Below are 27,692 nucleotides of genomic sequence, written 5' to 3' on the forward strand. Positions count from 1 at the left end.
AATGGGTTATCATAGATGATATACGAGTTTTGAGTAAAGCGAATCGTGGATTTTTGGGAACGCTAGAAACTATTTCTCGAGGCTATTCAGTTGTGTGTCTTGAATTCTGTTCGAGTCGACCTGTTCTTTCGTATCCTAACTTGAAGTTCTTGGTTGTTAATTCTTTTGAAAAGTAGTTTGATGTTCCACTCTATTCCTCTATTCATATGTGTTCTTGTTTAATCCTAAGTGCATATGCTTGTTTGAAATCCTTGTTGTATCTGTCTTTCTCTGTTTGAGTTTTTCTTGATTCATGTATTCCTTGCTATAGCTTTGAACTTGTCCTATTGCGTCGTGCATTTTAACTCCGGATTCCGAGTCCATTCTTGAGAAATTATTGATTTAGCTTTCCTCTTATTTGACAATGATTATAGCCAATTTTAAGATTTTTATAAAAATTGTTGTTGACTAGATATACACTTATCCATATGTGAAACTGAGACTACTTATACAGTTTAACAACTATTTATTTCTAATACCTCGCTTGTACTTTTACTGGTTTACGGAACTGCACTTACTTTAAAAGTAAATTGACTTTCTAGTAATTTTACTATAGTTCCAATGCACATCTTCATTTGATTATGTATCTGGATATTTTTCAAAATTTTGAAAAGAAAGGATTTACCACTTTTGTCTCGGTTGAGTTTCGTTTGATAAGCTTTACTTAACTTATTTTGAATTGAGTTTGATTTAGCATGCTATATGATTCATGCCATTGTTGTTCTTTTGAAAGTGTTGGACTCGCAGCTTTCTTCTTATGAACGGACTCATTCTCTTTTAAGCTTTCCATCTCCATGAATGTCATGCTTGACCTTGTTTTCAACTAATCTTTTACCTCTTGTGAACATTATCATTGATCTTGGTTTGTCCTCTCTTGTGAATCTCATTCTTATGTGAGTTAGTTTGATTCGTTTCAAATTAGTGAATCGTTTATCCTCTCATTGTCTTACAAGAGTTTTTAGTCAAAAATGTATCCTTGAGAAATTACAAATGATTGAGTTGTCTTTTCCTATGACTTTTGTATTCTTTTGAATCAATTGAAAGCTTGTTTGATGTCTCATGCCTAGTGGATCTTGTTTGAACTATCTTGATTTAAGATCCTTTCTTGTATAGCTTGACTCCTTTTCAAGTACATCCTAATCTTCTTGAATATTATTGTGACATGGTGATTTCAAGTATACTTTTGGAATCTTGTTTTGAATTTTATAAAGCAGATTGAATTCTCTTTGAAGAAGTTCCAAATCGAACTTGTTTTTCAGTTGCTTGGTTATAATTGAAACCATTGTTCAATTTTTGACAAAATTGTTTTAAAGTTGACATGCGCTATTTTAAATGAGGTTTTGGAAAGTTTCCTTGTTTAGTGGAAACCGGTTCGTTTGTAACGCACCACTTATTTCCTTTACCAAATTGTAAGCAAATTTTTATCTCGGAATTTCTTTTCTAAAAAGAGCTTAATTTTCTCTTTCGTACTTGCTATAAATATTATACACGCTTGTTTGAATATGAAATTTTGAGAATTTTGAACAAGCATTTGATTACTTTTGAGTTTTTATGAACTGCTTTTGGTTAAGTTGTGCATCTAATTATCTTTCTAAAATATTTGAGGAAATATTTTAGCTCTTAGCCAAAGTTGTGTGCATTTGTTTTTGGAACTCTACAAAATCTACTTCAACATGAAATTGTATTGAAGTAAAGCCACATTTATGCTTTTGCTACCCTCTTGAAGAATGTTTGTTGCTTAACTTTTCTTTTAGACTGCAAAGTGGTTTTTCCGCAAGTTTTTTACTCTTTCATGAACAATGTATCCGAAAGTATTTGTAATCGTGCTCTTGAGTTCTGTGAGCTTTGTCTTGGGTTCGAGATATTCTTTCCTGTAAACCTCCTACTTCTTCGACTCAATTTGAATTTGTTTCGAACTAAGGCGCTGGTTCTCTTCTTATTGGTCCTATTGAATTTCTTGGATCCAAGGGTTATCTTTGAAGTTGTCAATTGATTTATTTCTAGCAAACTTCATTGCTTGAGCGTCTTTGTTTATCTGGGAATTGGATACATTCTCTTAAATCTATGAGCATTATCCTTGATATTGTTTCTCCGTTCTAAATCTTGTATCCTTCTGAGTAGACTCGAGAATTATTTTGATATCACGTGCGACTTGTAGACGTAGTAACACGATGCGTTAGTTCTTTAAGACGTGATATGTGTATATGGAAGGTGAAGCGGTAGGTGTGTGACGTTATGATAAGTTGTGGGTGTTTTGTCCCTTGCAAACGAGCTTGCGATCGTTAGGCTTATGATCGGATATGGAGATTGTAAAGTGCTTGATGGAGTTGGAAAGTTGAAGCTTTGAGGTTGATGTGAGATTAGTGTGCGGATGTTGAGCACGTCGTTTTAACCCCATCCTGGTTTATAGCCTTTGATGCTTTGCTCTTCTATCACATGATTGACCCATGTTATCTTTTGCATTGAGCCTACTTTGTAACGTTTGCTTTGCAATCACACTCCTACCTTTACATCCTTGTGCTTATGACAATCAAAGTATTTGAAAATCGTATATATGATTATATTTTGAGATATTTTGTTTCTTCCTTAAATCTGTTCAAGGGCGAACTGATATATGTAAACCCCGCTAAAATCGGTATATAATTAGTCAATAAATTGAATTTTCGATAGGAAAATTAAATATGCAAAACTAATATCAAAATAGGATAGAGCTCGGCAAAACGAGAATTTTGATATCACTTTCGAAAAATTTGGCCCAAAATCGGACCGGAAGGACCGAACCGGTTGAACCGGGCCCCGAACCGAGCCCGTGGGTCCAACCGGACCCAAACACTTAAAGAAGACAGCAGCTCCTTCTTCCCCCATTTGCATGCAACGCAGCAAAACAGATTTGGGGAGGAAGAAGAGCCCCAAACCCTTAACCTCCTTTGATCCACCATAACTCTTCCGTCCGGGCTCCGATCGCCGCACCGTTCGCGGCCACGCGCTCAGCGCGTCGAGCTCTACCTTTCTATCCGAACAATTTCACTGGTAAGCCTCCTATTAAGTTTAGAATTCCTATCCCTCTTTCTTTGGTAAACTTGGAAACCTATGGTGAATCTTGTCCAATTTCTATGTTCTAGGTTCAAGTTAGCTTCCGGAACTTGTGGGCTCAAGCTATTGAGCATATGGGTATGGTAAGAATACCCTAACCCTAGCTCAATCTTGTTTTTGGTAATAGAAAACTGAATTGGAACATATATATGTGTATTAGGTGTAGTTTAAGAGGGTGTTTATGCATTGGACTTGAATTTGGATTACTTGGAGCTTTGTTGGTGACAAGGCTTACTTTGGGGCTGTTTGATTGAGCTTGGAGGGGCTGTGATTTTGTGTTGAGAGGCTGCCTTGGGTGAATTAAGTGATCGGCCAAGGTATGGTTTAAGTTTCGCACGTTTAATATTTACGGTGTTGTGAAAACTTAGGTTAGAGGAACCATAGAATAAGTTGGATTGTTTGTTGTATTTAATGATTAGCCTTGTAATATTGTTAGAATAGATTTGTTAGTGAATTTATATATTATAATTATGAGGTGTGAAAGTTATTAATGGTGTGCTCTTATATTTATTTATGATGGATTAGAATTGGTGTTTGTTAATAAGGATGTAGAGTTGTGTTGTGGTGGTATTGTATATACTGTAACTAATTATGTAATGATCGGAATTGCATGAGACCAAGTTTGGGCTAAACTTGGAAATATAAGGAACTAAACTGGAAAATTTGGGACCTTTTTGTTAAATATACAATTTATGGCAAATTTTTAAAGTTAGGTTGTTAAATCTGTCCAGCAGCAGAAAAGATCAAACAGGGCAGCAACTTATTTGTCTTGCTGCGACTTCTACGAGTTGAGTTTTGGAGCGAAACCAATTTTGTTATAAAATTTGATTAACTTGCTTTATTTCTCTAAAATTTCAGAATTTTAAGAGTTGAGGATTGGGAGCTGTGAATTTTGAATATTGGTGGTCAAAACTGAAAAGAAACAGATTTCAGCAAGCTATGCATCAACTTCCAATGCTTGTAACTCTTAGAATTAAATAAAAATTGGGTTGCAACCAAGACACACTTGTTTTTGGATGAGCTAGGGGTTCTCAAAACAAAATTTAGCTTAATTGGAATTTTGTAATAAAAGTTATTCCAATTGAAAGGTACTAAGCTTGTTGGTTTTTAAAACAGATTTTGTCTCATTTTTACTTAACTTCCAGGTAATGTAACTTTTTCATTAAAAATGGTATTGACTCAGAACCAATTGAGAAAGAAACCTGGATAAGTAAGTTTAACTACATTAATTTTCAAAGTCATTGGATTTAACTTGAATTTTATATTGAATTTTGAATATCACATGCTGCTGCTGTTTTTCTGGTTTTATGCACTGCAGAGCAGTCACGGTTTCTCCTTTATTCCTGAGGCTAGAAAAATCAGAAAATTATGATATTTAGTTTGTTAGAAAGCTTATTTCAATATGAACGCCTGGACATAAAGTTTGTGCAATTCCGAGTTCATTTGCTATATTAGAAACAGAAAAGAAAATAGAGTGTCAAGGATGTCTTAGTGATAGTCATGAGTTCGAGAAGTTAAAGTTCAATCCTCGTGTGATGTGATTGATTTAATGTTAGAGTTGAGTTGATTTTAAGAGTATTCGATATTAAGAAGGATGAGAAGATTTTGATAAAAAGTTTGGTCAGGACCCGGAAAGGGTAAACGTAATGAATTATAAGGGAATGATGATGAAAAATGTGAAAGGGAAGTTGTTGATAAAAGAAGTTAACCTACCATGGCTTGAGGAATGATTAAATAATGATTATGATTATGAAATGGCTTATGAATGATGATATCTGAGATACGAGTTTCCCTGGGTAAAAACCGTGGCTCGCCATCACGTGTTCCAGGTTGAATCTCGATACTCTGTTGACCCTACGTCGTAAGGGTGACCGGGCACGTATAAATTCCCGGGTATGGATAGCTCCCATTGAGTGATTTTATGAAATATGAATGTGAACTCTATGCATAGACTCTTGGGGATGCACGACGGGGGACAGTCTAAGGTTTTCGGACTTGTTGGGTTGGCTGGATAACCGACAGATGGGCCCCATCAGCCATAGGACAGGCATGCATCATATGCATTTGTTTGTATTGATTGCTATGCATTTTCTGGGTATGCCTAATTGATATATATTACCCGCTATTTGTTATACTTGCTATTTGTACTATTTGATCATTACTTGTGCGTGAACTTGTTTGGTTGCTTGTTTCTGTTGCCTTCTGAATGATGAAAGGATGGAGGAAATGGTTTGGTGTTAGGTTAAGCTTGAACTTGAGTAAGTTAGGCAGATTTAGAATACCTACCCCTGTTTATGGCTTCTGTTTAGTACTTAAGTTGGATAATTGAATAACGGAGTTCTAGGATTGCCTATGGCATTCTCAGGACCGTATTTCTTATGCGCGTGGCACTTTTACCATGCTGAGAACCTCCGGTTCTCATTCCATATTGTATTGTTGTTTTTCAGATGCAGGTCGAGAGGCTCCTCGCTAGACGTCTGGATCTTGGGAAGCGAAGTAGTCCTTGGGTGTATTTTGTTTTTTTTTGGTTGTATATATGTATATATTTGTTTAGCTTACTCTCCAAGTAACTTGTGTATGCTGCTCCTCTTAGAGGTTGAGGGAGAGATAGGAGTTTATTTTGGTATTTTGGTATATTTTGGGGATACCTATGTATGTTCATATGTATATATATATCCTCTGGCCAGCCTTAGCTTCGCAGGCTAAGTCAGGGGCTAGTTATGCTGTTTCCTTGGCTTTCCTTTATTCTTTTGCTTAACTTTATCATGTTCCTATTAGGTTTCTTACCACGCAAGTAATCCTTTCCTGAGCGTTGCGCTTTTTGTTTTGCGATTTTTGTTTTACCCATTTTTCAAGGCTCCTAGTTAAGTATCTTTTCTCTATTATTATATATATATATTACTATTTTTAGAGGTCGTAATACCTTACTATCTCAGTCTTATGACTTAAGCATAAGATTAAGTATAGTAGGGTGTTACATTATGGTATCAGAGCAGTTCGTTCCTATAGAGCCTGAGGGACGGACTGATTATGCCTCTGGGCATACTCTAGGTGTCTATACATGCTATTTAGGGTATCTAACTGATATATGAGGCATGAATGTTCATGAGCATGCATTTGGGACTTTGAAATGCTAAACTAGAGATATTGAGACTGATCACCTTGATATCACTTGTTTGGTGTGAACAGGAACCAAATGGCATCCCGTGGGCGCAGTCGTGAGCGTAATCGGGATCAAGGACGGAGAGCTAATGAGGTAACCATACCAATAGATAGTTTGACCGATATCGTGACCGCAATGACGAGTGTTGCTACTGCCATTGGTACAGTTGCGGCTGCGACCATCCGAGTAATGGGTGGAATGGAACCACAAGCTGGAACTGGCAACAATGATGATAATGAATATGAAGGTGGACATAATGCTCCGAATACAGGGGTACCACTTAGTTATCTGGAGCAGGTTAATGTGGGTCAGACAATGGGAGAAAGCTCAAGGAGGGCTGAGGTAGCAAGAAGTAATTACCGAGAACCCTTCACAAAGAAAAAGGGAAAGATTACACCGAGGAGCTAAACTTTCAAAAAGAATCGCTTTGTCGCTTCACATTCTCAGTACTGGAGCAATGACCGAAGGAACGATAACCGTTCGGATCCGAATGCTAAAGGGAAAACTAGTACTCAACTGGATAATTTAAGGTGCCCAAGGTGCAAGAAGTACCATCCAAACAGACCGTGCAGGGCCGGATTAGGCGTATGTTACAAGTACGAGAAGTCGAGGCATATAGCTCGAGACTGTCCACACAAGAAACGCCAGGATGCAGTCGAATCCGATCTTCAAACCCGAGGTAATCATAAGCTAGCAGTTGAGTTTTTAACTACCTTGCGTATCATTAATATATGTATGATCCATTTGTGAAGCACGACAAGTTTTGATGATCGTGGAGTCCGAACCGATGGTTAGTCGAAGACTACTAGTTGTTAAGATAGAGCGATACTTAACTAACTTAGATGAGTGACTAGGTTCTTAAAGGATGAGAGTCAAAATGACGCAGTGGAATCAGGGTGGTTAGACTTTTGAAGGTTAAGGATTAAGTGACGTAGTGGAAGCAGGTTGGACCATATCTAAGGAATCAGGAGTGTTGAGGGTTACGCGGAGTTATTGTTTGGAATTTAGTGACGGTGAAACTTTGAGGAAGAGGAGTAGAGCGAACACAACCTTTAGATGTTAATTGTTCAGAGGTAAGTGGAGATGAAACCAAATCTCTATACGAGAGAGTTTCTAAGACAATTCTTGAAGGTGTGTCAAAACTTCCATTCCAGAGAGAAGCGAGTTTGCGATAGGCTTAGTACCGAAAATCGGATTAACTTCAATCGCACCACAAGTGAAGACATCATTATAACCGGTAGAATTTAGGATTGAGTGGAAGGGAGTACTAGAAGAGGGAATCACCTAACCAACTATTTCTTTGTGGGAAGCATCGGTTATGCTGGAGAAGAAGGAAGAGAACGGTAGGAAACCTTATGCAGAGAGAGTGTGCTAACGAACCTTCGCGACTCGATCTAATCCTTCTTTTGAAACCTACATTGACATTCGATCCGGAGCTCTTCCTAAATAGCTTGACTACCTTTCTAACTTTACTCCTTGTGCACATGAATATTATTTCTTCCAGGATGAGTCTGAGCTTGTCTTGGTATAAGCGCGTAATCCTTGAATCTTGTGTGCTCGCTATTACTAGAGTTGCCCCTATTCGCAAACCATGTTCTTCAGAGTCAGCTGAGACTTCTTTGACTCTGTACGCTCTATTCTTCCTACCAAAGGTCTCTAATTTGAACTCTTTTCTTGAGATGCACCTAGGTTCCTCTCCTTGTGTATTCCATCATTTCGGTATAATCCTGAACAACCGTGTACAAAATTTCCTTTTTGACTCATTACGAACACCGTTTGTATTGCTCATTCATTTTTCGAGCTTAATGTCCTTTTGAAAATCAACTCGAGCCTATATTAGTATCAGGTATAAAATATAGTTGTGGCTGTGGAGATGTTGATTCCTTAAAAGCATGACTTTTGGATACGGAAGATGAAGCAGGTAAGCGTGCACCGTCAAAAAGAGTTTTGGAGTTTTAAATTCTTGTCGACCACAAAGCCTATGATTAGTTTAATGCGCTAGAAATACACCGGTTACATAGATACCCGAATATGAAGAGAGCTTTCAAACTCCAAGAGAAGGATTAACCCCAAATCCAGTAATTAGAATACCCGAACTTATTTAACAACTCGGAATTAGTGCGATACATTACCAGAAGGGTTTAGGATACGTGTAAATACAACATCGTGAAGTGGTAACGGATGCCCTGAGTAAGAAGTTTCTGGAGAAATGCTTGGATATAAATTTCGGAGAAAGGAAAGCTAGATAAGTTGGAACTTTAAATTGAATATTAAGGATATAGCTAAAGGAGTCAAACTAAATCTATTGCGGTTTTAAAACATAGCAAAGACAAAATGCAGGAAGCGTGAGGGGACGATAAAGACCTACCGAGGATGTCGAAGTCTGGCAAACGAAAGGGAACTAAGAAAAGATTTATATGTTTAATGTCGAAATAGAGATTGTAAAGTCAAAGACTTAAAGGAGTGCAATAACGGTGATAAGGGGCTACTAAGAGTACTGAAACCGGTTGAATCCAGAAGACACCAAGAGAGGGTTATGTGTTGAGGTCGGAAGTTGAAATAAGAAACTGTTGTTCGAAGCTTACAGGAGAAAATTTTTGAAGTTACCTTGAGATTTCTAAAACCTACCACGAATCAAAGAAGATATTTTGAGCAGACAGAAATGAAGAACGAGGTGGAAATCTATGTGATTACAAGTTTGACGTATGAGAAAGAAATGAAAGACCACCAGAAACTGTTCGAAATGCCACAACCGTTGAAGGTTCTACAGTAAAGATAAAAGGGAATAGCCATTGATTTCATAATAGGTTACCGAAGACTAGAACAAAAGGTGATACTATTAGGGAACTGTGGATCAAGCGACCAGGCCCGTTTTGCCCATCGGAGTAAACCACTTATTGGGGATATCAAAGAGACTATACATCAGGGAGAAGGTGAGACTTCACAGTATGCTAAACACCTTTGAATTAACCGAAAACTGGAATATCAAACGTCTTAGTTCCTGAATTTGACAGCCGAAACAACAGAGGAAGAGTTACGCAAATCTAAGTTAGAATTCTCACTATGAAAGCCGACAAAAGAGTTAGGAGGATCTAAGAAGAAGACTTCTCAAGTTGGAAGGAAGGGGATACCTATTTCTGAAGATCACTTCAATGAACTAGAATCGGATAATCAATCAAACACTAAAAAGCTAAATGCCTATCACATCGGACAAGTGGCGTATAGGATCGCTTTACTACCACATTGTTCGAACCTGCATGACGTGTTTCATGTATCGCAGCTTCGTAAATACAATTTTGATCCTAGTCATGTCCTAAAGCCGGAATTAATTCAAGTGAGAGAAGATCTGACGTTTCCAATAACTCTCGTTAGAATTGATGATACCAGCATTAAGCGTTTACACGGAAAAGAGACTTTCTTAGTGAAAGTAGCTTGGTGTTGGGCTGGTATTGAAGAATATACCTAGGAGCTTGAGATAGAGATGCGGAAGGACTACCCACACCTCCATTCAGGTAACGCACTCTGAATTTTGAGGACAAAATTCCTAATTAGGTGGGTAGGATGTAAATCCCGCTAAAATCGGTATATAATTAGTCAATAAATTGAATTTTCGATAGGAAAATTAAATATGCAAAACTAATATCAAAATAGGATAGAGCTCGGCAAAACGAGAATTTTGATATCACTTTCGAAAAATTTGGCCCAAAATCGGACCGGAAGGACCGAACCGGTTGAACCAGGCCCCGAACCGAGCCCGTGGGTCCAACCGGACCCAAACACTTAAAGAAGACAGCAGCTCCTTCTTCCCCCATTTGCATGCAACGCAGCAAAACAGATTTGGGGAGGAAGAAGAGCCCCAAACCCTTAACCTCCTTTGATCCACCATAACTCTTCCGTCCGGGCTCCGATCGCCGCACCGTTCGCGGCCACGCGCTCAGCGCGTCGAGCTCTACCTTTCTATCTGAACAATTTCACTGGTAAGCCTCCTATTAAGTTCAGAATTCCTATCCCTCTTTCTTTGGTAAACTTGGAAACCTATGGTGAATCTTGTCCAATTTCTATGTTCTAGGTTCAAGTTAGCTTCCGGAACTTGTGGGCTCAAGCTATTGAGCATATGGGTATGGTAAGAATACCCTAACCCTAGCTCAATCTTGTTTTTGGTAATAGAAAACTGAATTGGAACATATATATGTGTATTAGGTGTAGTTTAAGAGGGTGTTTATGCATTGGACTTGAATTTGGATTACTTGGAGCTTTGTTGGTGACAAGGCTTACTTTGGGGCTGTTTGATTGAGCTTGGAGGGGCTGTGATTTTGTGTTGAGAGGCTGCCTTGGGTGAATTAAGTGATCGGCCAAGGTATGGTTTAAGTTTCGCACGTTTAATATTTACGGTGTTGTGAAAACTTAGGTTAGAGGAACCATAGAATAAGTTGGATTGTTTGTTGTATTTAATGATTAGCCTTGTAATATTGTTAGAATAGATTTGTTAGTGAATTTATATATTATAATTATGAGGTGTGAAAGTTATTAATGGTGTGCTCTTATATTTATTTATGATGGATTAGAATTGGTGTTTGTTAATAAGGATGTAGAGTTGTGTTGTGGTGGTATTGTATATACTGTAACTAATTATGTAATGATCGGAATTGCATGAGACCAAGTTTGGGATAAACTTGGAAATATAAGGAACTAAACTGGAAAATTTGGGACCTTTTTGTTAAATATACAATTTATGGCAAATTTTTAAAGTTAGGTTGTTAAATCTGTCCAGCAGCAGAAAAGATCAAACAGGGCAGCAACTTATTTGTCTTGCTGCGACTTCTACGAGTTGAGTTTTGGAGCGAAACCAATTTTGTTATAAAATTTGATTAACTTGCTTTATTTCTCTAAAATTTCAGAATTTTAAGAGTTGAGGATTGGGAGCTGTGAATTTTGAATATTGGTGGTCAAAACTGAAAAGAAACAGATTTCAGCAAGCTATGCATCAACTTCCAATGCTTGTAACTCTTAGAATTAAATAAAAATTGGGTTGCAACCAAGACACACTTGTTTTTGGATGAGCTAGGGGTTCTCAAAACAAAATTTAGCTTAATTGGAATTTTGTAATAAAAGTTATTCCAATTGAAAGGTACTAAGCTTGTTGGTTTTTAAAACAGATTTTGTCTCATTTTTACTTAACTTCCAGGTAATGTAACTTTTTCATTAAAAATGGTATTGACTCAGAACCAATTGAGAAAGAAACCTGGATAAGTAAAGTTTAACTACATTAATTTTCAAAGTCATTGGATTTAACTTGAATTTTATATTGAATTTTGAATATCACATGCTGCTGCTGTTTTTCTGGTTTTATGCACTGCAGAGAAGTCACGGTTTTTCCTTTATTCCTGAGGCTAGAAAAATCAGAAAATTATGATATTTAGTTTGTTAGAAAGCTTATTTCAATATGAACGCCTGGACATAAAGTTTGTGCAATTCCGAGTTCATTTGCTATATTAGAAACAGAAAAGAAAATAGAGTGTCAAGGATGTCTTAGTGATAGTCATGAGTTCGAGAAGTTAAAGTTCAATCCTCGTGTGATGTGATTGATTTAATGTTAGAGTTGAGTTGATTTTAAGAGTATTCGATATTAAGAAGGATGAGAAGATTTTGATAAAAAGTTTGGTCAGGACCCGGAAAGGGTAAACGTAATGAATTATAAGGGAATGATGATGAAAAATGTGAAAGGGAAGTTGTTGATAAAAGAAGTTAACCTACCATGGCTTGAGGAATGATTAAATAATGATTATGATTATGAAATGGCTTATGAATGATGATATCTGAGATACGAGTTTCCCTGGGTAAAAACCGTGGCTCGCCATCACGTGTTCCAGGTTGAATCTCGATACTCTGTTGACCTTACGTCGTAAGGGTGACCGGGCACGTATAAATTCTCGGGTATGGATAGCTCCCATTGAGTGATTTTATGAAATATGAATGTGAACTCTATGCATAGACTCTTGGGGATGCGCGACGGGGGACAGTCTAAGGTTTTCGGACTTGTCGGGTTGGCTGGATAACCGACAGATGGGCCCCATCAGCCATAGGACAGGCATGCATCATATGCATTTGTTTGTATTGATTGCTATGCATTTTCTGGGTATGCCTAATTGATATATATTACCCGCTATTTGTTATACTTGCTATTTGTACTATTTGATCATTACTTGTGCGTGAACTTGTTTGGTTGCTTGTTTCTGTTGCCTTCTGAATGATGAAAGGATGGAGGAAATGGTTTGGTGTTAGGTTAAGCTTGAACTTGAGTAAGTTAGGCAGATTTAGAATACCTACCCCTGTTTATGGCTTCTGTTTAGTACTTAAGTTGGATAATTGAATAACGGAGTTCTAGGATTGCCTATGGCATTCTCAGGACCGTATTTCTTATGCGCGTGGCACTTTTACCATGCTGAGAACCTCCGGTTCTCATTCCATATTGTATTGTTGTTTTTCAGATGCAGGTCGAGAGGCTCCTCGCTAGACGTCTGGATCTTGGGAAGCGAAGTAGTCCTTGGGTGTATTTTGTTTTTTTTTGGTTGTATATATGTATATATTTGTTTAGCTTACTCTCCAAGTAACTTGTGTATGCTGCTCCTCTTAGAGGTTGAGGGAGAGATAGGAGTTTATTTTGGTATTTTGGTATATTTTGGGGATACCTATGTATGTTCATATGTATATATATATCCTCTGGCCAGCCTTAGCTTCGCAGGCTAAGTCAGGGGCTAGTTATGCTGTTTCCTTGGCTTTCCTTTATTCTTTTGCTTAACTTTATCATGTTCCTATTAGGTTTCTTACCACGCAAGTAATCCTTTCCTGAGCGTTGCGCTTTTTGTTTTGCGATTTTTGTTTTACCCATTTTTCAAGGCTCCTAGTTAAGTATCTTTTCTCTATTATTATATATATATATTACTATTTTTAGAGGTCGTAATACCTTACTATCTCAGTCTTATGACTTAAGCATAAGATTAAGTATAGTAGGGTGTTACAATATAGAATTTCTTTCATTTTGTATCAATTTTTGAGGGCGAAAATTTTTATAAGGTGGGTAGGATGTAAGACCCAGAACTTTTGAAAAGTCTTATTATGATCAAGTCTCAAATTATATAGTTATTTATAGCCTTAATTTCAGAGATTATTTTATTAAGGATAATTAAGGCAAGTTTTGACTTATGGGATTTGAGATAAGTTATGATTATTATACAATTTCACAATTATTGGATTATTTTCTATATTCAGAGTATAAAGTTGGTAGTTGTGAAATAATAAGGATTTCTATATGATTTGAATTAAATAAGTAATATTTTCAATATTAATACTGCTACTTTGGAAAATAAGGGATTTAATTATATTACTCCTAGTTATTTGATTTGGATATTTTATAGAAAATAATTTGTGAAATTGGTGAGCAAATAGTATTTTCTATATATAATTAGTGTTGGATTTAAATTGGGTTTCAATTACTATATTATCCTATTTTTAAGTGAAATTACTAATTTGCCCCTAACCCTAATTTACACACACCTCACCAAAAGCAACACTCAGCCACCGAAACCCTAATCCAGCTACCCTCTCCCCCAAGACTCAGCAGCAGCTGCGCAGCCCCTATGCTAAACACACACACGCTGTTCCTAGAGAAAGAAAGAAGGAAACAAAGAAAGAAAGAAAGAAAGAGCGATCTGAGGGAGAGAAGGAGGGGAGGGCGGGCCTTTACCGCTGTCTAACCCGCCGCGCCTCGCCGCCCTTGCCGTCGCGGAGTAGAGAACACAGGGAAGAGACTGCGCCGCGCGCTGGGCTTCACCACCGCCATCGCGCCATCGTCTGGCCGAGGAGGAAGAAGAGCACCGCGCCACACCGTCGCGTCGCGCCCCGCTATCACCGCCTGTGCTGCAGCCCTTCGCATTTCGCGCGTGGAGTCGGCATCGCGCAGGGAGGCACTCGCCGCTGCCGTCGCGCTCTGTCGTGTGCCGTCACTGCTATCTGAGTAGTCATCATCCCCTTCGTCCTGCTGCTCTGGTCCACCGCCGCCACTGCCGGAGGTCCGCCCGATCTGATCCGAAGGGAAGAAAGAGGTCCAGGCCGCCGCTGCTACTTGCGTTGTGAGCTGCTGCACCAGCCACCGCCGCAGGTGTCGCCGCTGGAGAAGGGAGCTACGCCTCTATGTTCCTGGCAGCCGGGAGTGGTTCCGTGACTTTTGGGACCACCGCCGAAGCCTCTGGCTGTTTCTGCCGTCACCGGAGAATCCTGCCGGTAAGGTTTTAAGTATTGGATTTCGTTTCACCTGAGTTTTCGGAAACGTTAAAATCACTGTATATTGATTTCAGTCGCCTGAGTCTGATCACCGTTGCCGCCTAGGATGGCTTCTGGGGCTGCCGCCGAACCGGTTCGGAGACCGCCGCTGTTTCGGTTCAGCCGTTCCTTCGGTTCGGTAAGCGTTTCGATCTGAAAGCCCTCTAGTTACTGCTCTATTATACGTTGAGGAGTTGTAGCATTTGTTGTTATGAGAGTTAATCTCGGTTATTATATATTGCGATTAGAGTCGTTGTGGTTGCTGAGAAAACGGTTTGGAGCTGAGGTGTTGGTAGCCGGGATTTTGATTGTTGATTTCGGGTCGAGGCGGAAAGGACTCTGTGACGCGTTTGAGTTATGGAATTTGTGTTTTGAGGTAGGGGCGCTTTCCGAAAACTATAGTTTATTATTGGAATTATTACATATGGATACTGATGTGAGATATGGTGTATTTAGTGATTGTATTTGCCTTATGTATTATTTGATTGACTCGAATGATTATGGATGTTTGTTCGGCTGAATTATTGTGCGGCTTTGTGAAATGTAATGTTTTGGAGTTGATTCTTTAAAGGTTTGAAATATGAGTTTAATCCGTTGAGGATTGGTTTGAATTGAGTCAATTATTTTGATGATGTGAAAGATAGAATACTCTTGAAATTCAGCCTGGGTTGCTTTAATTGATTTGGTTTTGATAAATGACCTATCGCTTAACTGATTCTTTAAAGCTTTGGAAATGAGTTAATTCGGTTGATATTGGTGTGATTTTGAAACGGTTTCTTTGAGATATGCCAATGAGGCGACTGTTGGATTTAGTTTGATTTTGAATTGATTTTGGATTTTGGGCTGTTGGAAAAGGATTGTGGAATGGTTTTGTTGGGACCCGAACCGGGTGGCAAAGTCCAAGTTTTAGGGGAGATGCTGCCGGAATTTCTATAAAATCCGAGTCTTTATTGAAAGGTTGTTTGGAAAAATGATGAGTTAAAGACTTCTACTATTTTATTTGAATTATCAAGAAAAGGATGACTCATGCTTTTGGAATGAATTATTAAAGAGGAAATTGTGATTTAGTCTTGCTTCTTAAGAAAGGCATTGTATCTCTTTCAAAAAAAGTTATTTAGATGAAACTTATGTTTTAAAGCTGTTTTAAATGTGACAAGGGCAATGCCTTTGAATTTGACTTGAGGGTTTCAATTAGAGGAGTTTCAATGACGTTGAAAGAACTTGAATGTCTATTGACAAGTTTCATTTTGAAATGTTTTGGAGAAAGGCTTTAAGTACTCTTGAACTCTGAATTCTTGCAAGACTAAAACAATTTTGAATAGTTGAAACGTTCTAGAATTTATTATGGAGGTTGAAGTTGGTTTTCCTAAGTAAAGGAAACGGCTTGAAAGAAGTAAATGATTACGTGACTCGGTTTGGCTTAGATCTTATTTTATTACTCAAATCGGAAAGCCAAGGTTTTAATGATTTTAAATGAATTTGGTGAAATGAGTTATGCTTTTCTCCCCTAAGGACTTGAGACTCTGCCGAGGAACTTTTGTTACAAAAATCCCATTGTTGGATGGGTGATTTTGAATGATTCAAAAGGAATCTTTAACTTTCCATGGTTTTGGAAGATTTGGAAAGAGGAAGCCGAGAGTGGCTTGTTTTAAAAAAGGGAATTTTCCTTGAGTAAAATTTGCTTATGAGCCTGAGATAATTTGAGAAATGAGATCTTTAAAGCCAAGGCTGAAAAGAGTTGAAACTTGATTTCAAAGTGAAATGAATTGAGAAAATGATTTATGGCTTAAATGCCGATTTCATGAATTTGATGATTTTGAATGTGGAAGTGCTGTTTTATTGTGAGCCGGAATGGCCGTGTATGATTTATGAATATTGGCTGGTTCTGGATTGAACCGTGAGCCAGAATGGATGTGTATGATTATCAATATTGGCTGGTTCTGGATTGAACCGTGAGCCGGATGGCTAAGATGGATGTTGATCCATGGCTGAGAATGAATGCATATATGCTGAGATATTGATAATTGTGATTTTGCACTTCCACTATCTGAGATACGAGTTTCCTTGGGTAGTAGCGGTGGCTAGCCACCACGTGCTCCAGGTTGAGACTTGATACTCTGTTGACCCTATGTCGTAAGTGTGGCCGGGCACTGTGAAAGCCCCGGATGAGCTCGCCCCCGTAAATATTCACCAGTGAAGGTGATGGATATGGATCATGATTATGATCAAGTTTATGATGAGTATAACTCGAGTTGGGGATGCGCGACAGAGGGACAGTCCAATGGTTAGCTACCAGGACTTGTCGGGTTGGCTCTATAACCGACAGATGATATCATCAGCCACTAGGGACAGGCATGCATCATACGCATCTATGTGACATTGTTTGGGTGTGCATATTATACTTGGTTTGCCTTTGTGATTAATTGCTAATTGTTCTACTTGCAATAACTGTTTGTTTGTGCTTGCATCTTCCTATTTGTGTTTGTTACTGGGACTTTGTTGGATTGTGGTGATTGGTTGATGGTTGGATTGTTTGGGCCTAGGGCCGTGGTTGAAATGAGATGGACCGATGGTTGGTTTTGGTTGTGTTCTGGTTTGGAAGAATATGAAAGGCTATTTTGGTTTAGCATAGATAAATCGTTTTGAAAGGCTTTTGAGTTTTTGAGAATTGAACTGTTCCTCTTTCAGAAAAGATTTTCAGATTCCTATTTATTGTAAACCGTTGTTTTTGAAAAGAGGCATAAGACAGTTATTAATCACTGGTACGGTTTATTTTATGTATCCTATTACAGTAATTCCCAAAATCCTCTACTGAGAACCCTTTCGAGGATGATGTTCTCACCCCCCTACATTTTTCCCCTTTCAGGATATGGGCGCAGAAGTTACGAAGAGCTTATTTAATTGTTGTTGTGATGCTCTGTATTGTTTTAGTTATGGTTTACTGCACCCTCGCCTTTATCTTGATATAATCTGTAAGAGGGATAGGAATTGTATTGGATTATATTTGTAATATTATTTATATATATTTATGTATATATATGGATGTACTCTTTATGAGTTGTTGTAAGTTGAATGGTATTTATGGATGTAGGTTATCGAACGAGAGTATCTTTGGGAGCGGTATTGCGGTTTAAAGTTTTAAATAGGCTCATATTTTAGTATTAAATAATATAAGTGTCGTCGTAATGTCCGAGCTATCAGAGTAGCGCAGCCGAAAGCGTGAGCTTTGGTAGTTAGGGTGTTACAAATTGACCAAAGTTTTATACTCCTGCGAACATTAAAGTTGTTGTGTTCTTAGCTTACAAATAATAATTTATTAACTTAGTTGTTGTGTGATGCCTTAACGTTAAATTTTTGCCTTAACGTTAAATTTAGTAAAATTTATAATAGATTAACATTCAAAATATTTTCCGCAACCAGGAGTCGAACCCGGAAATTCATTCACTCTCTTAAGGAATTGACCAATGTTTTATGTAATACCCGGTCTAACCGAAATTTAGTAAATAATAAGTTAAATAGGAGCGAATATGGTTTGAAGATTTGGCAATTGGAATTTGATAATTTAAATATGATATTTGGATTCAGTGAATTTTTCCGAGTCGGAAAATATAGTTTTCTGCGTAAAAGTGCGCAGTGAAATTTTGACCGGCAGTACCGGCTGAGATCTGTCTGGTACTACAACTGAGGAAATTGATTATGGGTAAATAAGATTAAGAAATGAGGAATTATAATTAGGGAAGGTAGAAATATTTAAAGTGCGATTTAGAGCGCTAATCTTAAAGGTTTTGGCCCAAAATTGGGCCAATGGGCAAAAATAAGTGAACCGGGCCTAAGTGGGCCCAAGACCCAACATATATAAACATTAGTTATGAGCATTTCAGCTCATTTTACCCTAAAAAGAAGGGTTGGGGCGCTGATTTGAGAAGAGAGAAGAGAAGAGAGAAAACCTAACTCTCTTTGATCTTCAAACCACCATAACTTGAGCTACGGAGCTCCGATTGACGAGCCGTTTGCGGCCACGCGTTGCTCTTCTCATCCTCTACAATTCTATCTATTTGGTGGTAAGTATTTCATTTATCTCTGCCCAGTTTTCGAAATTCCCCACTGTTACACGTTTTTGGGTAGTTAGTGTTGAAATCTTGTGATTTTGGGTGTTTAGGGATACTCCAATATGGATTCTAAGTGGGTTCTATCCCTACTTCATATGGGCTGAGGTAAGAAGTGCTCAAACCCTTGTGATTTGTCATTTTTATGAGCCCTAGGTTGATGTATGTATGTGACATTGGTTATGTTAGTGTATTTGGTGATGTTGGTGCACAATTGGGAGATTGGTATTGCTTGAGGAGCTTTGGTAAGGCTTGGAGCTAAGGTTGGTGAAGAATTCCAAAGAAGAGGCTCAATTGGTTTGGCTACAAGAGGTACGGTTTAAGTTTCATTTAAGTACCGTGTGTTGTGATGAGAATTCCTAGGCTAGATGCCCCTAGGATTAAGTTTGGATTGTGTAAATGGTTGGTGCTAATATACATAGTTGATATGTAATGTGAATTAATGATTGGGTTGAGAATTGTGTGACCTTGTATGCTTGGTGTATTGAGAATTTGATGTACTGGATAATGAGTATTGATTTGTGGTTTATGCATTTAAATTGTGAAAATTGGGCCGGAGGCCGTGAATTTTGGGCCGGAGGCCGGAAAGAGGTAAGAAAGGTAAGTCGATGTGTGCATTGTATGATGGCACAAGTGATTGGATGAATTTCAGATAATAAATATATGAATGATTAGGTTGGTTATTGAATAATAAGGTTTGAGAAGTTGACGTGTGGAATTTGGTAATTTTGGGTGAAATTATGTAGACGAGGTATGTTTTGTTCGGTTGAGATATATTATGTGATCATATATGTGATTATGATTATTGGTGCCTTGATGGTATGATGATGCATTAGAGATATGTATGTTGTGATATATGCTTGGGGAATGATTAAGGTTGATTTGTGGGTGAAATCACGTGATAGTGAGTATGATATTGATTACGTATAATGATGGTTGATTGGAAATGGTATTATTGGAAATTGGGATGAGGAAGGATGTATGACATGATATTGTGTTTGTCCTTTAGCCATTTGATTGAGAAGTGTTAAAATGGTTAGATGTGATTTTGTGAATTTTTGGTAAAGTGTCAATGTGTGAGTTGAGGATGGCTTGATGTGGATTTTGGTACATTTTGATTGATTTCAAAAAGGGTTGAAATTGGCATGTTTTGGTTGATTTTGAAAAGAGTTGAAAATGGCTTGTTTTGAAAATGGCACCTAGTGGTTTTGTATGAAAACATGGTTTTTGGGCATACTTTGACGGGACATAACTTGGACTACGGATCTCTGTTTTGTGCCAAAGCTGTTTAGAAATGAAATTGGATCCGGGATGTCCATGCCGTTTGAAGAACGGGTGAAAAATGATTTAAAATGAGAAAGTTATGTCCGTCGGAAGATTGGGGGTTGAATCTGTAAATTCTGCAGCTTTTAACTTAGAAAATTTTTAGCAGAATGACCCTCCACGCGTAGGCGCACTTGGCGCGTACGCGTCGTTCTTCAAGAAGGCACTATCCACGCGTGCGCGTGGTGTGCGCGGGCGCGTCGATGCGCTGCACCAAATGCCCAGCTATTTTCCCGAGAGTTGTGCCAGAGTTGTGCCAGTTTTGTGCCTGGGGCGCAAGAGCACCCACGCGTACGCGTGGCTGACGCTTGCGCGTCGTTTGGCTATTTTTCAACCCGCGTGTCCGCGCGTATGATGCTTGCGCGTCGATGAGTTTTGTGGCCATCCATGCGTGCGCGTGGAGTGCGCGTACGCGTGGCCCTGTTTTCATGCCAAAGTTGATTTTTGAGTTTTAAAAGCCAAATCTCATACTTCTAAGCCTCCGATCTCACCTCTCATGTATTAAATCATTCTGATATGCCTAGCAATGAGTTAGGGGATGTGGTAACTTGCGAGTGAAGCAAGGGAAAAAGTTATGATCAATGATGATCAAAGATGATTATATGAGATATGGAGGATGACGGTGGAAGTACCGTGTATGCCATGAGCCGGAGGGCTATATTTATTGATAAATGGCCTGTTCTTGATTGGACCATGAGCCGGATGGCTGAGTTATTGCCGAGTTATGGCAGAGCCATTATTGTTTATGGCTGAGTATAAATGCATATATGATTAATGAATGAATATGTTAAATGGATAATAATGAAAAAAATATTGAAATGTGATGTGCGACCCCGGGTAGTAGGCAGTGGCGTTGTCCACTTGCTCCGGGTATGAGACGGGAAAGGAGGATTATGATAAACGAGTTTAATCGTGGGGTTTTGAATAAATGTGTATTTGTGATACCTGGGTAGTAGCAAGGGTCGTGGTTCGTCCCGCTTGCTCCGGGTCATTGTCTGAGGATTGATAATAATGAAAGGTGATTATGAATAAATGTTTATTTGTGATACTTGGGTAGTAGCAAGGGTTGTGGTTCGTCCCATTTGCTCCAAGTTAATGTTTGAGATTTGGTAACAATGAATGTTGATAATATGAATTGAGATTGAATGAATATATGTTTGAGATGCCGGGGCAGTAGCAAGGGTTGTGGTTCATCCCACTTGCTCCGGGCCAATACTTGAGATACCTGGGTAGTAGCAAGGGTTGTGGTTCGTCCCACTTGCTCCAGGTTAGAGATTGCGACGCCTGGGTAGTAGCGGCAGTAGTGGTGAATCCACTCGCTCCAGGTTGAGCTTTTAGACACCCGCCTGGGTAGTAGCCGCAGTAGTGATTATTTCACTGGCTCTGGGTTGAGCGGGCAGTAGCAAGGGGGTTGTAGCTCAAACCTACTTGCTCCGCAAGGGGTGTTTCTGTCCAATGGTTAGCTACCAGGACATGTCGGGTTGGCTATATAACCGACAGATGATATCATCAGCCATAGGGTAGGCATTCATCATTTGCATATGTTTGAATTGTTTGGGTTTGCCATTTGTCTTGGATTTCTACATCATATATGCCATGTTACCTGACTATATGCTACTTGTTCTACTTGTATCATGTTTGTGTATTACATGCCTGTATTGCTTGTGTTTGTACAACTGAGAGACCCTTCATGCTAGTGTCGGTGGGTGTGAGGGCTGTTCTTGATGGGATGAATTGATGATGCGATTGCATGATGATGTATTGATATAGAACTACTGAGGCAGAACAACTGGTGATGGTTTTGCTTATGATTCTGAGTCTGATTCGTGGAAGAGTCAGCGAGTTGGGAAACATGTGAAACATGAATTAAATTTAGCACTCCCTTATGACAGTTGCCTATTCATGGATTAGCGAGAACCTAGGATGAATAATTGGTGAAGAAGTTTAGGATGCTTAGTGAGTTTTTGTTGCAGTACATTGAATTTATTTGGCACTTTTACCGTACTGGAAACCCATGGGCCCGGGGTTCTCATTCCGTATATATCTCTTGTTTTTCAGATACAGGTCCAGGTGCTCAGAAGTGAGTTGTGGGTCGTCTGAGAGACGGCGAAGATCTTTATTTCCTCTACTTTGTGTTTTGATTAGAATCTCTCCACCTTTGTTTTGGAAAGTTTATATTATGTATTGAACTCTTTGAATTTGCCTATAGAGGCTCTCATGTTTCCTTTGGGAGAGATTAGGATATACTGTTGTCAACTAATTTCATAATGTACTCTAGCCGACCTAAACTTCGTGGGTCGCGACTAGTAGCTATTTACTTATGTTATATATATCTATCTGTTATCTATCTCTTAATCTTCTTTACGCCTTGTCCGTATATCGTTTTCGGCTTCACGGTTTATCTTTTGTTGTCGAAACGTGAGAGATACGTCTTCGCGATTTTATTTCTACTCTTTTCAGGCTTCTCGATTAATACTCCTTTCGAAATTACCTATATTTATTTATTAAAAATCCACCTGAGAGTCGTACCACCGTAATATCATTGACTTATGACTCGAGCATAAGGATTTGAATATTAAGGTGTTACATTATGGTATCAGAGCAGTTCGTCCTCGAGAGCCTGAGGGATGGAACTGCTTATGCTTCAATGCATACTCTGAGTCTGTGCCTGTGCTAGTTAGGGTATCTAATCGATACATCTATCATGAAGTCTATGAGTGTACCTTTGGTACTTTGAAGCACTATACTTCCGATATTGAGACTGATCAACTTGATATCGATTGTTTGGTGTGTATAGGAACCAGATGGCACCTCGTGGACCCGGTCGGGGACGTGAAAGAGATCGTACTAATACGCAGGAACCGGAAATCAACCCGAATAACCCGGTAAACCTTATGGCGGCGTTGGAGAATATGGCTGCTGCTATGCAGGCCACTACGGAGGCTCTTGGGCAACAGATGAACAATAATGGCAATGGCGGAAGGGAAGCTCAGGGCCCGATGACACTGGCAACCTTCTTAAAGGTTAATCCACCTAAGTTCAAGGGAACAACCAATCCGACTGAAGCTGATACTTGGTTTCAGGCCATGGAGCGAGCACTGCAAGCGCAGTTGGTGCCTGAAGAGCAGCGTGTTGAATTCGCTACCTATCTACTCACGGGGGAAGCATCGCATTGGTGGCAAGGGGCTTGATGAGATATTTTGGAGGAAAAATAAATTTCTTCCAAAATACCCAAAACTAACCGGCAAGTGCACCGGGTCGTATCAAGTAATAAAAACTCACGGGAGTGAGGTCGATCCCACAGGGATTGAAGGATTGAGCAATTTTAGTTTAGTGGTTGATTTAGTCAAGCGAATCAAGATTTGGTTGATGGTTTTGTGACTTGCAGAATTAAATTGCATTGAATTAAAGAGAACAAGAATTAAATGACTGAAACTTAAAGTGCAAGAAATGTAAATTGCGGAATCTTAAAGTGCAAGGAATGTAAATTGCTGGAAATGTAAAGGGAATTGGGGAATGGATTTGCAGAATTTAAACAAGGAAAAACTAAATTGCATCAAACAGAAGAGGGAAAGGGAATTGGGATTGAACCGGATGTGAAGCAGAAAAGTAAATGAACATAGAAAGAGCAGTAAAAAGGGAATTGAAATGAGAAATTCAGATCTCAGGACCCAGAGACTAGAAAACCAAGTCTAGATCTCAATGCCTTCCTAGATCCAACAAAAACAATAGCAAGGAAATTGTAAATTGCAAAGAAAAGAGATGACGAACAATGAACCGGAAATGGAATTCAATTAACAGTAAAGAAACAGAGAGATCCAAGATTGAGATTGAAACAGAATTTCTTCAATTCTCCAATCCAAGATCCAAGACAAATGTAAAATGAAATTGAAAGCAACGAAAGCAAGAAATTAAAGTTCACTCAAGTTCAAAAGCTCTCCGAAAACTATTATGAAAATTCTAAAAGGAAAGCTCTCCCTATAACTTGAATTCTATCCTATTTATACACTTTCCAAAATGATCTTCAAGCCTTGAGTTGGGCCTTTGTTCTTGGTGGAATTGGGTTGAAAGAGGCCTTGGTTGATTGCTCTTGAAGTTTGAAGAAGAACCGAAGTGAACCAATTGAATCGGTTTTGAAGTTAGCCATAGTTGGTCCCAACGTTTGAGCCAAAGTTAGGGGTCTAACTTTGGCTCCAACTTTTCATAGCAGCAAGCAACATTCTACTGGTATGAACGTTGGTGCCAACGTTAGGGGTCTAACTTTGACCCTAACGTTGGCAATGCTTTGTGCTAGTGGCGCCAACGTTAGCCTCCAAGTTAGGGGGCTAACGTTGGCGCAAACGTTGGCCTTCTCCCCCTTTATAACTCATGTGCCAACGTTAGCCTCCAAGTTAGGGGGCTAACGTTGGCGCAAACGTTGGCTGGCCCAGGGATGAGTTTCAAGTTTCTCTTGCCAACGTTAGCCTCCAAGTTAGGGGGCTAACGTTGGCTCAAACGTGGGGAGTCCAGGGAGTGATCTTCATGCCCAACGTTAGCCTCCAAGTTAGGGGGCTAACGTTGGGGCTAACTTCATGCCTCCAAGTTCAATTTCACTTATCCCTTTCTTCACTTCTAGCCATTCCTCTTTGCTTCAACCTTTTTCCAAGCTTTCTTCACCTATCATGAATCAACCAAACTCATCAAAGCTATGCTCAAAATCATGAGATATTCAATCTTTCATAATATGCAACAAATATAGCACAAAACCTCATGAAATGGCATGAATTCATATATGGTTGGTTCAATCAAGGGAAACATGAAAATCTACTCAATTAGCTTGCTTGTAGCTCAAGAAAGTGCATAATTCTAATGAAAACAAAAGAAAAAGACTAGCTAAAATAGGCTAAGATGACTTGTCATCACAACACCAAACTTAAAGCTTGCTTGTCCCCAAGCAAGAAATGAATTTATGCTCCAAGGTTCTTTCAATTAAGATGGATTGAGGAACACTTGTAAAGTGCAGTGAGTGAAGTGATCAAGTATCAGTGGGATAAATTCTAAATCATATGCTCATGCAAGGGCTTCAGTGCTCACTAGTCCTTACATATTGGGAGTCGTAGGTCTTAGGATTTTCATCCAAATGGTGTCATAGAGATCTCTTTATATGTAATCACCTTGAAGCAGCTTATAGTTTCTGTGCTTTGGCCTCGACTCTAAGTATCATGTCTCAAGGCGGCTCTTTAGATAAGCTTTCAATCAATACTCCTAAACCAGTTGGTTTTAAGGTATTAGGTGTTAAAGCACCCCTAAGGATTTACTTGCTCAAGCCTCTTTCCTTGACACACTTCAACCACAAGCATTTTACTAGGCTACCAACTCTTTGAGTTTTTGTTTCTTTCTTTCTTTTTCTGCCTAGTAATTGATGCTCAGAGCCTTGGGCCATGTTCTTTTTGCTTTTGTATTTTCTTTTCTTTCTTTTGTTTTGTTTGCTGCTTCTTGGATCAATAAATTTTTGAGAATCTCCACAATACTTCTTTGAACTTCATGTCCCGCCTATGAGCTCCCATGCAAGTTTTCACAAGCATGCAACCTCAATACATTATCATACAACTAGAACCACCACTTCTCCTAATCTTTTGCTTGCCTCAAAATTGTTTAATTCCTCAATCCTTCTTTTCAAAGAACTTTCATGTGATGCATTTCTTGGAAATTGAGTGCAAACAAGTTTTGAAGATGAGAATGTTGTGGATGATCAAACATCTTGCTTATTGAATTATAAAGACAGATTATGCTATGCAGGCAGGGGTAATTAAAAAAACTATGCTATGCAGATAGGTAGGGCAGATCAGAATACAATCCAACTTTCAATTACAGCAATATTTGATGCAAAACAATGATTTAACAATACAACCTGTTGAAGTTTACTTGCTTTCCTTCTTCTCATCATCATCAATGCTGGCCTTTAGGTTCATCTTTTGTTTCTTGGGTTGATGATGCTTAATCCTTCTAACAGCTTGTATGGACCTCTGTAATGATATTGAAAGTTGCTTGTTTCCCAAGCACTTGAAAAATGGTTAGCTTGCATGATTTATTTGTGGGCCTTTGTACTTACTTTGGTGTGGGAACACCAAACTTAGTACCTTGCCAATGCATTAGATTAACCATGTGTGAAACTCTTTTTCTTCTTTTTCAAAAGCAATAAGACTGAAAACTACGAAACAGCAGAATAGTTGACTAGTTTATCCAACATGCTTGAAGCCAGCATTATGCCGAAGGTGAGAGTGTGTTTTATAATGGGATTTTGGTGAAACACCAAACTTAGAATCCTGCATTCTCCTTTAGATTGTTTTGGTGTGCAACACCAAACTTAGCTTCTTGCAATATAGATAAAACTAATTAACCTTTTTATTAAAATGGTTATGAACAGAAAACTACCTCGGGTTGGGTTGCCTCCCAACAAGCGCTCTTTTATTGTCACTAGCTTGACATCCTTTGTGCTTGCTTATTTCAGATTCTGAGCCTTCTTCTCCTTGTCCCATTGTCCATCTAAGTGAGGCCTTGCTTCCTCCTTACTTGTTTCTGTGAGGTTTTTGGCTAATTGTTCTATTTGCTTCTCAATTCCCCCGAGTAGGTCCTCATAGTGTTTGTTCATCCTTTTTAGATGTGTCATCATTCTCTCTACTCCACTTTCTAGATTGGAGATCCTTTGAGAATTCTGTGAGATGGTGTGGTGATGTTGTTGCAAATTTGAGATTGTGTCACTGGGCAGTGAGCTTAAAGATCTCTCAATAGAAATTTGCTTGGAGAGCTGCCCAATCTGACTCTCCAGGATCTTCAATGAGGCTTCCTGGTTTTTGTTTGTTATTTCTTGGTGTTCCATCATTTTCTCTATTAAGATCTCCAAATTGGTGATCCTATGATAGTGTTGTGAAGGTTGTTGGTTGTGAGGTATCTGAGGTTGGAAGGGTGGGCAGTATGGTTTTTGCAAGTTTGGGAAATGGTTGTTGTAGTTGAAGTTCCTTGGTCTTTGGTTTTGGTTCTCAACCCCCCTCCCATTAGAATGAGTTCTCCAAGGTGGATTGTACACATCATTCTGAGGCCTGTTCTGGAGCACGCTAGAGTGATTGCTTGGAGCTTGTAGTTGCTCATAGCTTTGTTGCTCTCGGTTAATGGCCCCAGAGCTTTGTTCAGCTTGATTACACCCATATGAGCTTTGAGTCAGGTTGTATGTATGTACTACAGCATGTCTCAACTCAATGATTTTTTTAGCCATCATATCTAATTGTTGTAGAGTCTGCTGATGCATCTGCTTGTTTTGGCTTATTACTGCACGAGCACCTTCAATTTCTTTCTCCAAGGGATGCACCTCTGCCTCTTGCTTAACAACTCCTTGTGATGGGTTAAATTTGACTAGGAGTCCATTCATCAGTTCTTCCCATCCGATAATGCTTCCTTGTGGAAAAGCTTCAAACCATTGGGCAACATCATTCATGGCTATGGATAGTTGTTTCGAACTATGGGTTACATTATCATCCAAAGTGGGGGTATTACTCTCATGATTGCTAGAATTTGTTGAGTTCCCTTCCATGATCTGCACAGTCACAACCAGTTCAAGTGAAGATAGAGCATATTCAGACCAGGATATGATTGAAGGATCAGTTGACACAAAG

At 39.0% G+C, this 27,692-nt stretch overlaps 3 long non-coding RNA genes across 3 annotated transcripts; all 3 read left to right on the plus strand.

The window, feature by feature from the left end:
• The first annotated feature begins 2,908 nt into the window (after positions 1-2,908).
• Positions 2,909-5,860, plus strand: LOC140176986 (uncharacterized). Its single transcript, XR_011868338.1, has 4 exons — positions 2,909-3,069; positions 3,162-3,215; positions 3,293-3,449; positions 5,580-5,860. It is a non-coding gene; the product is annotated as an uncharacterized lncRNA (long non-coding RNA).
• Positions 5,861-10,109: 4,249 nt separating this feature from the next.
• Positions 10,110-13,064, plus strand: LOC140176988 (uncharacterized). Its single transcript, XR_011868340.1, has 4 exons — positions 10,110-10,272; positions 10,365-10,418; positions 10,496-10,652; positions 12,784-13,064. It is a non-coding gene; the product is annotated as an uncharacterized lncRNA (long non-coding RNA).
• Positions 13,065-14,640: 1,576 nt separating this feature from the next.
• On the plus strand, positions 14,641-17,677 carry LOC140176991 (uncharacterized). The gene is made up of 3 exons (XR_011868342.1): positions 14,641-14,753; positions 14,863-14,990; positions 17,481-17,677. It is a non-coding gene; the product is annotated as an uncharacterized lncRNA (long non-coding RNA).
• The last annotated feature ends 10,015 nt before the right edge of the window (positions 17,678-27,692 follow it).

The sequence above is a fragment of the Arachis hypogaea genome, chromosome 12 (genome assembly GCF_003086295.3).
Source record: "Arachis hypogaea cultivar Tifrunner chromosome 12, arahy.Tifrunner.gnm2.J5K5, whole genome shotgun sequence".
Classification (NCBI taxonomy): domain Eukaryota; kingdom Viridiplantae; phylum Streptophyta; class Magnoliopsida; order Fabales; family Fabaceae; genus Arachis; species Arachis hypogaea.